The sequence below is a fragment of the Muntiacus reevesi genome, chromosome 10 (genome assembly GCF_963930625.1).
Source record: "Muntiacus reevesi chromosome 10, mMunRee1.1, whole genome shotgun sequence".
Taxonomy (NCBI): domain Eukaryota; kingdom Metazoa; phylum Chordata; class Mammalia; order Artiodactyla; family Cervidae; genus Muntiacus; species Muntiacus reevesi.
Window position 1 is genome coordinate 3,518,800 of NC_089258.1, and position 16,747 is coordinate 3,535,546.

At 50.0% G+C, this 16,747-nt stretch overlaps 1 protein-coding gene across 2 annotated transcripts in view; it reads left to right on the forward strand.

Annotated features, from left to right (window-relative positions):
* Positions 1 to 16,747, forward strand: part of SLC25A37 (solute carrier family 25 member 37) — a 46,829-nt gene that overhangs the window by 17,470 nt on the left and 12,612 nt on the right. The window lies entirely within an intron of this gene.

The following is a 16,747-nucleotide window of genomic DNA, read 5'->3' on the forward strand; positions in this document are numbered from 1 at the left end:
CGGGGCCTCTGTTCACATCCCACCTGCCGCTCCCTGCATCCCGAGGTGGCCCCCTTCTCCCGCGCTTCTCCTGCGTGACTCCCCCCAGGCTTCCGGTCACTGCTTCAGAGTCGCTTCCGGAACCCTCAAGTCTAAACTCGGTCCCCGCCTTTCTTGTCCCAGCATCTTTACCTTGCCCTTCACTTCAGGATGGTTTGTTCTTCAGTTGCTTAGTTGTGTCCGACTCTTTGCAATCCCATGGACTGCAGCACTCTAGGCTTCTTGTCTGTCCTTCCCTATCTCCTGGAGTTTGCTCAAACTCATGTCCATTGAGTCGATGATGTCATCCAACCATTTCTCCCCCTTAGTTTGTAACTTTTTATTTGTATGATTTTTGGTGTGCTCTTTCCCTCCCCTCTGGACTGTAACCTCCTTGAAGGCAGGGACTCTCTGCCTACCCCAAGCATCCCCCGCTCCCCTAGCAGCACACTCTTTGTTGTTGGGAGAATCTGTTGGTAGAATGACCCTGTTTTACCAACACTAGACTCCTGTGGTCTGGCCCCTCACTTTCATCCCCAGCACCCATTCATCTCTCCTCCCGTCTGGAAACCCTTCTTGTCATTCGACTTTGGTTTAAATCATACACCTGAGCTCTGTTCCCAGGATGAGGGTTTTCATTGGTATGAAATCTCATCCAGGATCAGACGTTCTTGCCATTCTCTTCGGCATCCAGGGAAACAAAAATACCTCCCCTCGAACTTAGAAAATAATTTGTCTGTGCAGAAAGTAGTACGTGCAAGTGGATTTTGGAGACTGAAAGGTGAGCGTTCAGGATGTTACCTTTGGCGTGTTTTCTCTGAGACCCTTAGCACTTCAAGCCTGGTGGTTCTGGTCTTTTGTCCTCTTTCTCTGTTATTGTCTGGTAGGAAGGGTGTGTGAAGAAACAGGAGAACATCCCCTCCAGCTGTGACCTGGTCCCTGCCTGCACGTAAATCATTCAGCCTTACGGAGCTGATTGGACAGCAGCGTTTGTGGGAAATCTGGCTTCAGTAATGTCTGGAAAATTTCCCCGCAGCCTGTCCTTCGCCCTCTGGTGTTCCCCTCAACTCTGGAGCTTGGCTCTCACGGGGCTCATATCCTGGGCTCGTATCCTGCGTGTTAGGCCCCAGAAAACATGAAATGTCTCACTCCATGGGACATAGATGCTCAGCAAGGAGATGGCCGTTTGGGGAGGAGAGTGCATCTGGGCCTTAAAATGCCGCTTTGTGAATGAAATACAGTGTACCTCCGAGCCCTTCTCCACTGATTATTTTTTATTATCGTTTATTTATTTTTGGCTGTGCTGGGCCTTTGTTGATGTGAAGGCTTTTCTCTAGTTGCGGTGAGCGGGGGCTACTCTTACCGCAGTGGCTTCTCTTGTTGCGGAGCACAGGCTCAATAGTCGTGGCCCACAGGCTTAGTTGCCCCGCGGCGTGTCGGGTCCTCCGGGACCAGGAATTGAACCCGTGTCTCCTGCATTGGCAGACAGATTCTTTACCACTGAGCTACCAGGGAAGCCCCTCAGTTCTTGAGTGTCTGGCAGTAAGGCACAGTGCTGGGGCACAGATCACAGCGTGTGAGGCCGCCTCTTCCTTCGTGTTTCTCTCAGACTTTAATAGGAGGCAGGCGTGCAGATGCATCACCTGATTCAATTAGTAGTAGAGGAATGAGCAAGAGAAGGCTGGCGACAGGGTAGCTTTGAAAAGGTTTTTTTTTCCTGCGGATAATAGGCTAATCGTGGGGCTTCCTTTAGAAGCTGTGGTCTCTGTGGAAGGGTGTGGAAGCTGGTCTTGCAGAAGCTGGCAGGACCACTCTTGACTGGGGAACTGTGCATGGGGCTTGTGAGGTGCCCGGCTCTCTGAGTCCGTCCAGGGTGGATCCGGGAGAGCTGTCACCCACAGCCCTGAGGGGGCCACCTCTGCTCCCTGGCCCGGAAGGCAGGGCAGGAACCACCTGTGTGGTCACCCAGCCTCTCAGATACAAATGTGTGGCTGGTTTTTGGCAGCTACTGCCACACCTGAACAGGAGGGATGCTGCTTCCTGGCATGATGGCCTTTGGGCTGGAACAGGCCTGTGTGTGCTGGGCAGGGAAGCACTGAATCAGCCAGGCCGGGGGTCGGCCTGGGGAAAAGGGCGAGCATCCCAGCTCTGCATCTTAAGCCTTTCTGTTGGGTGTGTGTTTAGCTGCACAGTCGTGTCCAAATCTTTGCGACCCCATGGAGTGGAGCCCACCAGGCTCCTCTGTCCTTGGGATTCTCCAGGCAAGAATACTAGAGCGGATTGCCATGCCCTCCTCCAGGGGATCTTCCCAACCCAGAGATGGAACCCACGTCTCTTGCGTCTTCTCCGTTGCCAGGCAGATTTTTTACCACAGTGCCACCCAGGAAGCCCAAAGCCTTTCTATCTTCCATTAAAGCTTCTGCCTTCGTTCCATCTTGGGTGGAATTTCCAGGTACTTCCTTCCAAGGCTGGGAATGTTACTGTGTCCATGGGGGTTACGTGGTGCATTTGAGACCCCTGACCACCTTCACAGAACAGATAAACAAACCCCAAACTGCCCTCCAGGGTGTTCAAGGAAACCTCAGGAAATTATTGGATTGTGGCCACACTTCAGACTGATTTCAGAAATGCACGTGGAGTGAGCTATTGATTAGATGGCTAGTGTTTAAAAATTGTGGTTATTAGAAAAATTATTTTAAATTTTAAAATGTCTTATACTTTAAAAAGTTGTGGTTAAAATACACATAAAACTTGCCATCTTAGCCTTTTGTCAGTGTGCATTTCACTACTGTGGTATATCGACATTATTGTACAACCGTCATGCCCATCCACCTCCAGAACTTCTCTCATCTTTGCCAACTGAAACTGTCCCTATTAAACAGCATCGCCTCATTGTCCCCAGCCCCCTGGCAGCCACCATTCTACTTTCTGTCACTTTGCGTTTGACTGTTCCAGATACCGCATCTAAGTTCAACCGTACAGTGTTTATCTTTTTGTGACCAGTTTATTTCACTTAGCATCATTTCTTTGAGGTTCATCTGTGCTGTAGCACATGTCAGAATTTCTTTCCTTTTTGAGGCTGAATAGTATAGCATTGCCTGGATAATATCGCCTTTTGTTTATTCATTCATCCATGGATGGGCACTTGGGTTGCTTCCACTTTTTGCCTGTTGTGAAGAATACTGCTGTGAACACGGGTGTGTATATATATATATGTCTTTGGGACTCTGCTTTCAGTTCTTCTGGATCTATACTCAGAGGTGGGATGGCTGGATCATGTGGTAGTTCTATTTTTAATTCTTTAAGGAACTTCCATATTGTTTTCCATAGGGGCTGTACTTTTTTATACTCCCACTGGCAATGCACATGGGTTCTAATCTCTGCTGGAATTCTTTTTTTTTTTTTTTTTAAATATAGTGTTTTAAATTTTTATTTTTCTGTTTTTTACTTTTGGCTGTTCTGGGTCTTCGGTGCTTTGTGTGAGCTTTCTCTAGTGGTGGCGAGGGGAGCTCCTCTTTTGGGGCACAGGCCCCACATTACGGTGGCCTCTCTTGCTGCAGAGCATCGGGTGTTTGGGTTCAGTAGTTGTGTGTGCGCTTGGTTGTTTCGAGGCGTATGAATCTTCCCAGACCAAGGATGGAACCCGTGTCTCCTCCATTGGCAGGTGGATTCTTATCCACTGTGTCACCAGGGAAGTCCAATACAAGTGCTTTTAAGCCGTGGTTCTATAGTATAGATGTATAGTATCTAACATAACGTACATTTGCCAGTGGCTCAGTGGTAAAGAATTTGCCTGCCAATGAAGGAGATGCAAAAGATGCAGGTTCAGTCCCTGGGTCAGAAAGATCCCCTGGAGAAGAAAATGGTAACCCACTCCAGTATTCTTGCCTGGAAAACCCCATGGACAGAGGAGTTTGGTGGGCTACAGTCCATGGGGTCGCAAAGAGTTGGAAACGACTTATCAACTGAATACACAGGCATGCATCAGATTAAACACTCCCCCTCCCAAGCGTTTGTTTTCCAAAGGACTCTAGTGGTTTTATAGATCTAGAATGTTAGAAGTCAAAAAGAGACTTAGAGATCATCTAAGACTTAGAGACTGTAAGATTAAAGATCTCTAAGACTTAGAGATCATCTAAGATGAGACTAAGACAGTCTTAGAGATCATCTATTAACTCTATTCACTGGATGTGTGTTCGTGCTAAGTCAGCTTTAGTCGGGTCCGCCTCTGTGCGACCCTGTGGACTGTAGCCCACCAGGCTCCTCTGTCCATGGGATTCTCCAGGCAAGAATACTGGCGGGGGTTGCCATGCCCTCCTCCAGGGGATCTTCCTGACCCAGGGATTGAACTCATGTCTCTTCCGTCTCCTGCACTGACAGGTGGGTTCTTTACCACTAGCACCAGCGGAGAAGCCCATTCACCGGACAGGTATTTGCAATTGTAGTGGGTGGGTGACTAGACAGAGGAAATCTCCCACATCTCAGGCTTACCTGCTGGTGGGAATTCCTGTGGATACCAGCCGGGAGTTCCTTAGGGACTTGTGGGCAAAGCTGGATGGGAATTGAGGTTTTCTGACTCTCGGTGCAGGACTCTCTCCTTTCTGTGTGAGAACATTTTGGGGGTCGCCCTTGTTTGGGAAAGAGACATTTTTGGGAACATCTGTGCCCGGCAGTACCATGTGGGTTTGCTTATGCCCAGAATCTGAGGGGCCTGAGAGCCTGCCCTGCTGCGGGCAGGGCATGGGCGAGGGAGCAGAGCCCTCACAGGGCGCCCCGGGCCCAGTCCTGTAGCTCGATGTGGCCCCGGCTGCCTGCGGCTGCCTGCTTCTCTGCCGTTCAGAGGGTGGCGGGTGCTTGAGCGCTGGGGCGGGCCTTCACCCTGGGGTGACCTTGCAGGCATGGGTGCCAGTCATCAGTGCCAGGGGACCTTGGCACTTCAGGGCCTTACCCTGGCCGAGGCCGTGGACTTCAGCACCAGGTAAAGGTCTGAACTGTCCTGGGCTCTTAGTGAACTTTCTGCAGGCCTTTCATCTTGGGCCCTTTGCACTATGTAAATTGACACTAGCTTTTCCCTCCCTCCTCTCTGACTCTCCAAGGTTCCTTCCTTACATAATCAGGATTAATGTAAGCAGCAGGTTCCATTCATTTCGAATTGGGGAGCAAAGGAGGGTAAATGTGGAAATGGAGTGGGTGGAGGGACTGAGACCCTTAGAGGCTGTTTATGTGCAAATCCCCTCACTTTCCCGAGCTTCAGATTCTCCTCTGTTAAGAGAGGCAGCCAGAACGAAAGGGCTGCCGGTCACTCCCAACAATGGCTCAGGTCATCTCATCCAAATAGTGATTTGTGGGGTGTTGCTTCCAATCAGGGTGGATTCTGGGGGCATCCTTCTCTAGGAGGTAATCTTGTGAAGCAATTCAAGTAAAAAATGACATCTTCCTAGGAATTTGCTATTTATCTCCTCCCCACCCCCACCAAATTGGGAATTCCCTGGTGGCTCAGGGAATCTGCCTGCAATGCAGGAGACCGGGGTCCAATCCCTGGTTGGGAAGGAAGATCCCCTGGAGAAGGGAATGGCTACCCCCTCCAATATTCTTGCCTGGAGAATTCCATGGACAGAGGAGCCTGGCAGGCCACAGTCTATGGTACAAAGAGTCAGACACGACTGAGTGACTAACACCCCCACCAAAAAGAACCAAAAACGTAAATAAAAGCCCCAGCAGCTGGATGCCAGACCCCAGGCAGAGGGCTTTTCATTCATTGTACTTTTTAATCTTCACAGAGACTAGAAGGTGGCTGCTGCGATGAGCGTCATTTCCAGAGAAGGAAACAGGCTGGGAGGGATTGAGTAACTTGCCAAAGGTGCCAAGGTGGGAGGAGGAAGCTGCCAAGCTGCGATGCAGGTCACATGGGGCCCCGGAGCCTGTTCTGCTGGTCTTTGAGGGTCCGACTCCATTGGAAACCACAGGGCCACCTCCCCTTTGTCCAGCCTCTTTCTGGTCGGAGGGGGTTAGAGTGGGGATTCCATTGCTATTGCTTTATTTCTTTTTAAAAAGTATTTATTTGTTTATTTTTGGCTGTGCTGGGTCTTCATCGCTGCTTGCAGGCTTTCTCTAGTTGCAGCGAGTGGGGGCTGCTTTCCAGTTTAGGTGCGAGGCTTCTCGTTGCAGAGTGTGGGCTCTGGAGCTCAGGAGTTGTGTTGCACAGGCTTAGTTGTTCCGTGGCATATGGATTCTTCCCAGAAGGGGGATCAACCTGTGTCCCCTGCGTTGGCAGGCAGATTTCTTGCCATTGGACCACCAGGAAAGTCCCCAGCGCTTTATTTTTATTTATTTTACCACACCGTGTGGCATGCGGGATCTTAGTTATGGGCCAGGGATCAAACCCGTGCCCCCTGCAGTGGACGTTCAGAGTCCTAACCACTGGACTTCTAGGAAAGTGCCCTCTCCCTCTGTTGTGAGGTTGTAGGCACTGTGGCCTGGGGTCCTTGGTGCCCTGTGGCTGGTAGCTTCCTTCTGGGACCCTGGGCTCTCTTTAATTTCTGGCCTATCTGATTCTGTAGTCTTAACGATTCAGTTCAAGCCTGTAATGAACATCCTTTGTGCCAAACAGCCATTTATGAGCAAGCAGGGAAAAATACCCACATCTCCTATCTGGGCAAGATTAAGCTAGTTTGGGTGGTGGTTCTTAATGATGTTTCAAAGACATTTGTATTAACACAGGTGACTCCATACTTGCTGGAGCCCTTTTACAAAAGCTTTCAGTAATAGTCACACTTACCAAGCACCTCCTCTCCTGTGCTCGGTGGTTAATGTGCTTTTCTTGTTGTTCAGTTGCTCAGTCGTGTCCGACTCTTTACAACCCCAAGGACTACAGCACGCCAGGCTTCCCTCTCCTTTACTATCTCCAGGAGTTTCCTCAAACTTATGTCCATTGAGTTGATGATGCCATCCAACCATCTCATCCTCTGTCGCTTCCTTCTCCTCCTGCCCTCAATCTTTCCCAGCATCAGGGTCTTTTCCAAAGAGTCAGCTCTTTGCATCAGGTGGCCAAGTATTGCTGCACCGCCAGTCCTTCCAATGAATACTCAGGGTGGATTTCCTGCTGTCTAAGGGACTCTCAAGAATCTTCTCCTGCATCACAATTCGAAAGCATCAATTCTTTGGTGCTCAGCCTTCTTTATGGTTCAGCTCTCATATCCGTACATGACTCTTGGAAAAACCATAGCTTTGACTATAGAGACCTTTGTCAGCAAGGTGATGTCCACAAAGTAATGTACTTCTTATATTTTCTCATTTGGGCTTCCCAGGTGGCGCTAGTGGTAAAGAATTCGCCTGCCAATGCAGGAGACACAAGAGACATTATTCATTTCCAGAAGCATATGAAGTAGAGATTTTCACCCATGAGGCCACTGAAAGGCAAAGAATTTTAGTAACTTTTGCCAAATGTGTGCAGCTCAAAAATAGTGCAGTGGTTGAGGATGGGGCCATTACTGTGTCCCCAGATCCTAAGAACGGAGTCTGGCATGCTGTCAGGACTCAGTATGTGATGGGTGACTGAATGGATGGACTTCGGACCCTGGGCATTGTCTGATGGAATGAAATTTCTTTGAGATTCCCTGATTGGGATTTTTATAGCAAAATAACAGTTGAAGGAGGGTCAGGTGGGCAGGATCTGGGAGTTGGAGAGCTGTCCCGTCCTGGCGCAGGGGTGACCACCTCTGGTGGCTTAGGCAAGTCACACAACTTTTTCCCCACCAGCCAGGCAGTGTTGTGTGAGCTGAATGGGTGCGATGGGAGAACTCTGAAATCAGACGGAAGCCCAGAGGAAATCCCCTCCCCACCCCTGTCATGCAGAACAGGTGATGGCGGAGCTTTGGGGGCTGGAGTAGGGAGTGGGACTGTCTGGACTCTGCCTCTTACACACACAGTCAGCGTGCTGGTACTGTGAGTGTGGGGGAGGGGCGTGATCGTGTGCTCCCAGGTCACTTCCATGGGGACACTTGTATTAAACTTCTTCAGTGCACGGTGGTGGCTTAGCTAATTTGCCCAGATGCCAGGAAGACAGAACACTTGGGAGAAGGAGGTGTTTTTCCAGTTCTGTCTCTGATGTCTTGTCCTCACTTGTGGGTGGGGTGTTTTTAAGCCAGTGACACAGACAAGGCCACTGAGTCCGGGGAGGCCTCTGGGAGACCAGGTGAGTGAAATTCTTCCTTGCAAGCAGCCTGGCCACTGGAGCAATCCGTCTCGGCGTGTTTGAATCCTGACCGAGTGCTGGACGTTCATTGTTGATCAGGGTGCCTTTCCAGCCCACAGCCTGAGTGGACAGGTGGTTCAGGGTCTTTTCCAGGAGAGAGGTGCGTTCACATTGAACTAGCTACTAGTACCCAGTTCTGTGTGAGCCTAGTGCTGAAGCTGATGAACGCCAGAGTTGGAGAACAGTGATGCTGTGTGACCTCCAGGGGACTGGGTTCTGATGGCCTGTAAGTGTACCACCCGGATATGGAGACCTCCACCCCTCAACCCTCCGCCCCAGGCCCTTCGTGGACTTCAGCATCAAGGATCTAGGTGTCTCTGAGGCGTCAAGGCTACTCGATCTTTACAAGGTTGTACTTGAGCTGGTGTACATGTGACTTACCACAGCTGTAGAAGTGAGGTGGCATCCCTGGGGTTCAGATGGTAAAGAATCTGCATGCTATGTGGGAGGCCTGGGTTCCATCCCTGGGCTGGGAAGATCCCCTGGAGGAGGGCATAGCAACCCACTCCAGTATTCTTGTCTGGAGAATCCCATGGACAGAGGAGCCTGGTGGGCCATGGTGCTTGGGGTCACAAAGAGTCACACACTGCTGAACAACTCATCGCAGCACAGAAGCAGGCCTGTCAGAGGTGAGAGAGAAGCTGGAGGTCATAAGTGACCTTCCCGTTCCACGTTTACAGGACGTGGGGGTCGTGTAGCCTGGTGGTTAAGGGCATGGTTTGGAGCCAGTCCATCTAACTTCCAGTCCTTTTTGTACTCTGTGACCTTGGGGCCAGTTGCTTATCCTACTGTGCCTCAGTTTCTTGGTCTGTAAAATGGGGAGAGTTAGCTGGTGATGTGACTCCTTAATTATTATAATAATCTATGTGTAGAGGCATTGCGGCTCAGAGAAGTAAGGCAGCTTGCCTAAGGCCACACAGCCCTTCAGGGCTTCCCTGGTGGCTCGGTGGTAAAGAATCCACCTGCCAATGCAGAAGACAAGAGTTCGATCCCTAGGTTGGGAAGATCCACTGCAGAAGGAAATGGCAACCCACTGTAGTATTCTTGCCTGGAAAATCCCAGAAACAAAGGAGCCTGATGGGCTACAGTCCATGGGGTCGCAGAGAGTCGGGAACGACTGAGCAGCTAAACGGCAACAGCACAGTCCTTCCTGCCGCATATGGGGCTTGAACGCAGGGACCCACCCCTAGCTTGGCTTATTAGAGCCAGGCGAGGCCGGTCGCGATGACCAGCGGTCCAGACTTCCCTGCACCCAGAGCTCCCTGCAACCCCCTCTCTGTTTCCCAGTGAGATCTCCAATCCCACCCAGGAAATTCCAACCCTGTTACCTGTAATCTTGGGAATTTGGCTGCCTCTAGAGCAGAGGTAATTTAATCCTTTGGGCTGGCCACCAACTAGGTGCCTCGAGCGTGTCCTAGGTAGGCTGGATCTGAGCCAGATACAGATTATTCCATCCCTCCCTCCTGCTATAGAATTTTCTCGAGAAAGGAAAGAAGCAGCAGGTTTGGCTCCCAAGATAAAGGCATGTGGGAATGGCATCCTTGGAGCCACAGGCGAGGTTGTGCTGTGAGCTGCTGCCTGGGGGTGGGGAGGGGACCTCCGTGGCTGTGCTGTTATCGTGGCCTTGCAGGCTGTAGTGGGACACGAGGCCGGTGGAGAGGGCTTCTGTCGCCCATGCCCTCTCCCAGATGTGGCAGATCCCAGCTGGCTTGCCTTCGGTGCGACTCTTGTGTCAAGTGAGGGACGTAACCATGGAAAACACTTGACTGGAAAGTAAATTCCAAACACCTTAGCAAGCTCTTCACTCCCCTGGTCCCGCCCCGGCCTGCCTTTTCTCCCAGCCAGCAAATGCGTTGTTGTTGTTTAGTTGCTAACTCTTGTCTTCCTCTTTTTCGACCCCATGGACTGCAGCCCGCCAGGCTCCTCTGTCCATGGACCTCTCCAGGCAAGAATACTGGAGTGGGTTGCCATTTCCTTCTCCAGGGGATCTTCCTGGACCAAGGATGAAACCGAGTCTCCTGCCATTGGCAGGTGGATTCTTTACTGCTGAGTCACCAAGGAAGCCCCAGCAAACGTGTATTCATCCATCATCTAGGTTTCAGCCACTCTCCTGAGTTCCGGGCTCCTTCTCCATCCACATCTTACTGCTGCATCCCCTGACACATGCCCTGTAGCCAGGCCGCCTCCGTTTCCCAGACCCACGAGCCTGTTCGCAGCTCCCTCAGCCAGAATACTCTTTTTCTCTGCTCTGTTTACACTTTGTTTTTTCAATCAAAGTGACGCCTATGGCTAAGTCAAAGAATCAAATAGTGTACAGAGACTGCAGTGACAGTTCCATTTCTTGCCAGTGTGAATCCCATCCTTCTTTCCAGGTGCAGCTCAACTGACCCTTCTGCTGCCACCCTTTCTGGGTCGAAGGTGCTCTGGGGTTTGTGGCCTCTTACCAAGAGAAGTCGTGTTCGGTGCTGTGGCTTCTTCGCTGGGAGGCCGAGGAGGAACTTGGTTTGGGTTGTCTTGGTGGAATTTGTGTACTTCTGCCGAATACATCAGGGAAGCTCTTTACTTAGTCCTGTTTTGTTTTATTTTATTTGAAGTATCATTGACTTACAACATTGTGTTAGTTTACTATGTAATTTACAATATTGTGTTAGTTCCAGGTGTATAGCAATATATATATATATATATTTCTTTTTTCAGATTTGCTTCCATTATAGGTTATTATAGGATATGATTTCCTGTGCTATACAGTAGGTCTTTGTTGTTTATCTGTTTTATATACAGTAGTGTGTATCTGTTAATCCCAAACTCCTAATTTGTCCCTCTCCTCCGCTTTCCCCTTTGGGAACCATAAGTTTGTTTTCTATGTCTGTGAGTCTGTTTCTATTTTGTACTACAGTCAATTCGTCCGTATTGTTTTTTAGGTTCCACATGTAAGTGGTATCATCGCTTAATCCTTTTGTCTCTAGAAATACCAGCACCTCTTAAGTACACTTCTAGTGGGCCTTAAACTTGCAGGATTGTGTTCTGACAATGTGTGTGAATGACAGATGACCGGGATCCTTTGCAGTCCAGGCTCTGAGCTGTAGAGGCAGCAGATAATCAGAAGCATATGAGGCTGGTTGGTCTGATGAGAAGAGCAAGTGTGCCTTTGGTGAACATTGGGCCCCGTGGGAAATAGGTGAAAAGACAGCTTGAGGCTGAAGGTTTCCTCTTCTATGTGTGAACCCACCCTCCCCCCTGAAACCCCAGGAGGCCTGGGGCTTCCTGTAGGCAAGGCAGGGACAGTGATGCCTGATTTAGCCAATGTGTTCCCACCACCTCTCATCTCTTTTTCTGATCACCTTTTCTACCTAGTTTTCCAGTGAGCTGGCCGTTTTGCTGCTCCCATGTTGTTGTTGTTCAGTTGTTAAGTTGTGTGGTGACCCCATGGACTGCAGCACGCCAGGCTCCTCTGTCCTTCACTATCTCCTGGAGTTTGCTCAAACTCATGTCCATTGAGTCGGTGATGCCATCCAACCATCTCATCTTTGCTGCACCCCTTTATTCCCAGCATCAGGGACTTTTCCTGATGAGGCTGTTTGCATCAGGTGGCCAAAGTATTGGAGCTTCAGCGTCAGTGTCAGTCCTTCTCTGAATAGTGAATATTCAGGGTTGATTTCCTTTAGGATTGACTTGCTTAATCTCCTTGCTGTCCAGGGGACTCTCATGAGTCTTCTTCAGCACCACAATTTCAAAGCATCAATTCTTTTCTCAGATTTCGTTATGGTCCAACTTTCACAATCGAATATATGGATTTTCGTCAGCAAAATGATGTCTCCCATGTAGGGGTTCTCAGCAGAGGCTTTCAGGATGCAAATGCCTGGACCCCCCATACACCAACCCCCACATGCTCTGATATGCAGTCATTCTCCCAGCAGCCCCCTGTTCTTTTTAGGGTGTGGGAAGCTAGGAAGGGCTGCTTTAGAGGAGTCATTCTTTCTGGTTCCTGAGTTATCCTTTTGATTAAAAAAAAAACAGAAACAAAGTATATTCTATGTATCCACTTTTGCCAACTTGAGAGACAAAAAAAATGCCATTTGGAATTTGAAACTTGGAAATATAACCCAGGTTCAATACCTGGGTTGGGAAGATTTCCCTAGAGGAGGGCATGACACCCCTCTCCAGTGTTCTTGCCTGCAGAATCCCATGGACAGAGGAGCCTGGCAGGCTCTAGTCCATAGAATCGCAAAGAGTTGGACACGACTGAAGCGACTTAGCACTCAGGCACGCACCTCAGATCATCAGGCTTTAAGCCCTAGACGTTGAGGACCCTGGTCTTACAGGATTTTCTGTGTTGCTCTGATCCTGGTTCATGTGTGGGGAGTGATGCTGGTGGTATCCTCACGCCTGAGTTTTTATGATTTCTGCACATGTTTTCAAAGGGCCAGGGCGTGACTGTTGGAAGTACCACCGGGAGTCCATCCCCTGTAATGAATATGATGAGGCCGCAGGTTCCGTCCGAGTCAGGACGCCGCTGTTTTGAACTCGAGTGCTGAACGTTTTACTGTGCGTTGTTGGTTCCCTTGATGTGGTTTGGGTTTCTTCATCTGCTATACATGCCTCCTAAGGATTCTGGAAGGCGAGATAGGGCTTTCCAAGCCCTCGATGAGGTCTGTGGCTTTGCTCCGGAAGACAATCCTTTCCCCACAAAAAAGAAAAGCTAAACAAATTTAGAAAGTGCCCCAAAAAAGCCTTTCCCTCCTGGCCTGCGTGGGAACCGGCTCCTGGCTGCAGTCTCTGGCCCAGGCAGCTGTGCAAGGGGGCTGGGGTGTCCACAGCAGATAGATCCCACACACGGTGCCGTGGGTGGACCGTGGGTAGAAATAGGCTGCAGGGGGGGGGGGGCTTGCACCCATGGGTGGGTGGCTGAAGGGCTTAGAAAACAGGGAGAGGGCTGGGGGCGGGTCTCAAAGTCCAGCTTTGTGGTTTGTTGATGATGTCAGTGCTACTTGGAAACATTTGGCAGATGGGAGGGAATTACACTCACCAACTTGATTTTTTTTTTTTTTAATTTTATTTTATTCCAACTTGATTTCTAATGCTGAAACAGCCACTGGGCGACAGATGCTAACATTGTTTGGCATTTTCCTAGCACTTCCTGGGTTCTTGAACCTTCTATCCTTTCTCCAGGAAGGGGTCTGGAGCAGAGATTCCTGAGTGGCCTTCTGGAGTGCAGCCCTTGTTCCTTTATGGGAGCAGTACCCACTCATCGTTCGTTCGTTCACACCATGAACTTGGAGCCCTGTGCACGCCCCTCTCTGCCTGCCTCCCTATCACGCCTGCCTCTGGGGAGGAGCATGGCAACTGCATTTGAACGGATGGATGGATAGATTTCCCATTATCTTTTTCTGGTCCTGGAAGTGCCGCATGTTAGGGGAAGTTTTCTTATTACTTGGTTTTTATTTTTGAGGGATTCAGAAAGAAATGTTGGGAATCCCCAGCTGTGTCCAGGTCAGGTGGAGGACAGTGGCCCAGAGATGCTGTGGGAGCTGGGGCCAGGCTGGGCCTTCCTTTGTGGGATATGCTGGAAGGTCCGAGGGCTCCCTCCCGGGCCCAGCATGCAGTTCTTTTCTGGGGGACACCGATCTGTGACTCGTGAGCAAGTCCCTCTCCCATTCTGGGCCACAGTCTCCCAGCAGGAAAGGCAGGTGCTGAGCTGGCTCTGCTCTCCCCACAGCACTTGAAGTCCATGTTATACGATCCTTGGAGCTCACCTGGGACAGAACACACATTTTCCACTCCCTCCCTGCCCTCTCTATAAGCGAACAGGCCTGCAAGGAGGGTTTGTCCTGTTCTGTCTTCTTGGGGGAGAATTTGAGGAAGGGGCTTGTCCCCTCCATTGCAGTCTTGCTGGCCGTGATGGAGCCGGTTCAATAAATACAGTGTTTTTATCACTGATGTGAGCCTTTCTGTAGAATTGACGTTCTAGTCCTTGGGACTCTGGGGGATGGGGGTGGTGGATGGGGCCGGGTGGGGAGGGCTACTTGCTCAGATCAGATGAAGTGAGTGGCAAAACCAGTCTCCTAATCTTGGGTGCATGCTGAGTCGCATCCAACTCTTTGTGACTCTGTGGGCTGTAGCCCGCCAGGCTCCTCTGTCCTTGGGATTCTCCAGGCAAGAATACTGGAGTGGGTTGCCATGCCCTCCTCCAGGGGATCTTCCCAACCCAGGGATCAAACCCGCGTCTCTTGCATCTCCTGGATTACAGGCAGATTCTTTACCCACTGAGCCACCTTGGGACCCAGGCTCTATCCTCCATTCCGCCCTTTTGAGAGCAAAAGCAGTATGCAAATTGACATGGAGTAAGGCTCCGTCCCTAGCAGCACAGGGCTCATCCTGCTCATTTGTCCTCCATCTCCCTTCTCAGGTCTGGTCTTCCCAGCTGTTCCCTGCTGCCTACTCTCTGCAGGGGCTCCCCAGGGGAACCTGCTAACTCCTCGAGTGGTCTCTGCACTTCCTGCTTCCAGGGTGTTGGCCACAGCTGTGTTTTTTCTCAAGCGTATTCTGCAAGGTGTAACCCGTCATTCAGAGAGAAGAGGCTTCCATAGCCAAAGACAGATGTTGAAGTGCCTTGAAACAAAGTTCACAGTCGACTTTGCTGCAGAACTTCCCAGAGTCCTGGATGCACTAATGTACATTATGAATTTCCAAGAGAGGAGAATTAAAATAAAAAGAATGGGTGCTTATGATATGGAAATAGGAGAGCTGGACAGCTAGGCAGGAACTGAAACCCCAGGATGGGAATAGCAGTTGGTGAAATTCTGTTTCTGGTTTTTTGTTTTTAAATTCTAATTTCTGCCCTCTCTCTGTGACTCTTCGTTCATTCATTTTCTTTTTCCTCTCATCCTTCTTTTCACCCTTACCTCCTGCCCTTTTAAAAGATTGTGGTAAAATACACATAACATCAGCTGTACCGTCTTACCCATTTGTAAGTGTCCTGTACAGTGGTTAAGTACGTTTATCGTGCTCCCATCACCACTGTTCATCCACAGAACTCTACATCTTGCAAAACCCCAAACCCTACCCTTTAAACAATAACTCCCCACATCTGCTCCCCCCTCAGCTCCTGACAGATCATCATTCTACTGTCTGTCTCTATGAATTAGAGGTGTCTAGGACCTCATATAAGTGGAATCGTACACTATTTGTCTTTCTGTGACTGGCTTATTTCACTTAGCATCATGTCCTCACAGTTCACCATGTTGTAGCATGTATCAGGTTTTCCAGGTGATGCCAGGGGTAAAGACTGTCTGCCAATGCAGGAGACACTAGAGACATAGGTTTGATCCCTGGATTGGGAAGATCTCCTGGAGGAGGGCATGGCAACCCACTCCAGTATTCTTACCTGGAGAATCCCAAGGACAGCGGAGCCTGGGGGACTACAGTCCATGGGGCTGCAAAGAGTCGGACACGACAGAGTGACTGAGCACATGTCACAATTTCCTTCTTTTTTAAGGTGAATAAAATTCCACTGTGTGGGTGGGTCACATTCTGTTTATCCATCCATCCATTGATGGACACTGGGTGGTTCCCTCTCACTCCTCACTTTTTCTCCTTCTCTGGCCGACAGGTAGATAGAAAATGCCGTGCCCTCATTTGTATGTTTTATAGGCAGAGTCACAGAAAAAGAAAAAAAAGGGTGGGGGGGCTGCATTGATTATCTCCTCTCTGGCTTCAGTCCCTGCCGCCTCACTCTCCTCTGCCCACCTTGAGCTTCCCTCAGTCTCTCTTCTGAGAGGGCTTTCCTGACCTTATGGTACAGATGGTGACTCCTGCTCTCTCCTCTGAACTCCTTCTGACAATCCTTCTCATTCTTCCCTTATCTCGTACTTTGCCCGTTTATTTCCTCGCTGTTTCCAGGTACCTGACACTGAGTGGGTGCCCCCTGCAGGCAGACTGGAGAAGTGCAGGTGCCTCAGGACTTAGGAGGCACTGGACCCAAGCCTGGCAGTGGGAGTTGACGTGGGCTGAGAGGGGGCTTCCTGGGTCCTCAGTGCTCACGGGCCACTTGCTTCTGTTCTGGGCATGGCTTATTGAATGTGGCCTCTCCTTGAGTAGTCCACCACCTGAGGACAGAGAAGTCCAGTGAGTGTGCAGACACCCAACTGGCCTTTCATAGGAGGATGGTTGAACCCACCTGCCAAGGCAGGAGATGCTGTTTCGATCTATGGTCAGAAAGATTCCCTGGAGAAGGAAGTAGCAATCTACTCCAGTATTCTTGCCTGGGAAATCACATGGACAGAGGAGCCTGGTGGACTTTAGTCAAGTGACTAAACACACACACACACACACACACACACACACACACACGTGTGTGTGTGCGTATGAAACTGAATTACCTTGTTGAACACCTGAAACTAACCTCACATTGTAAATCAACTACACTTCAATTAAAAAACACAGTTTTGAATCAATTCATGTTGGGGTGATGCCCAG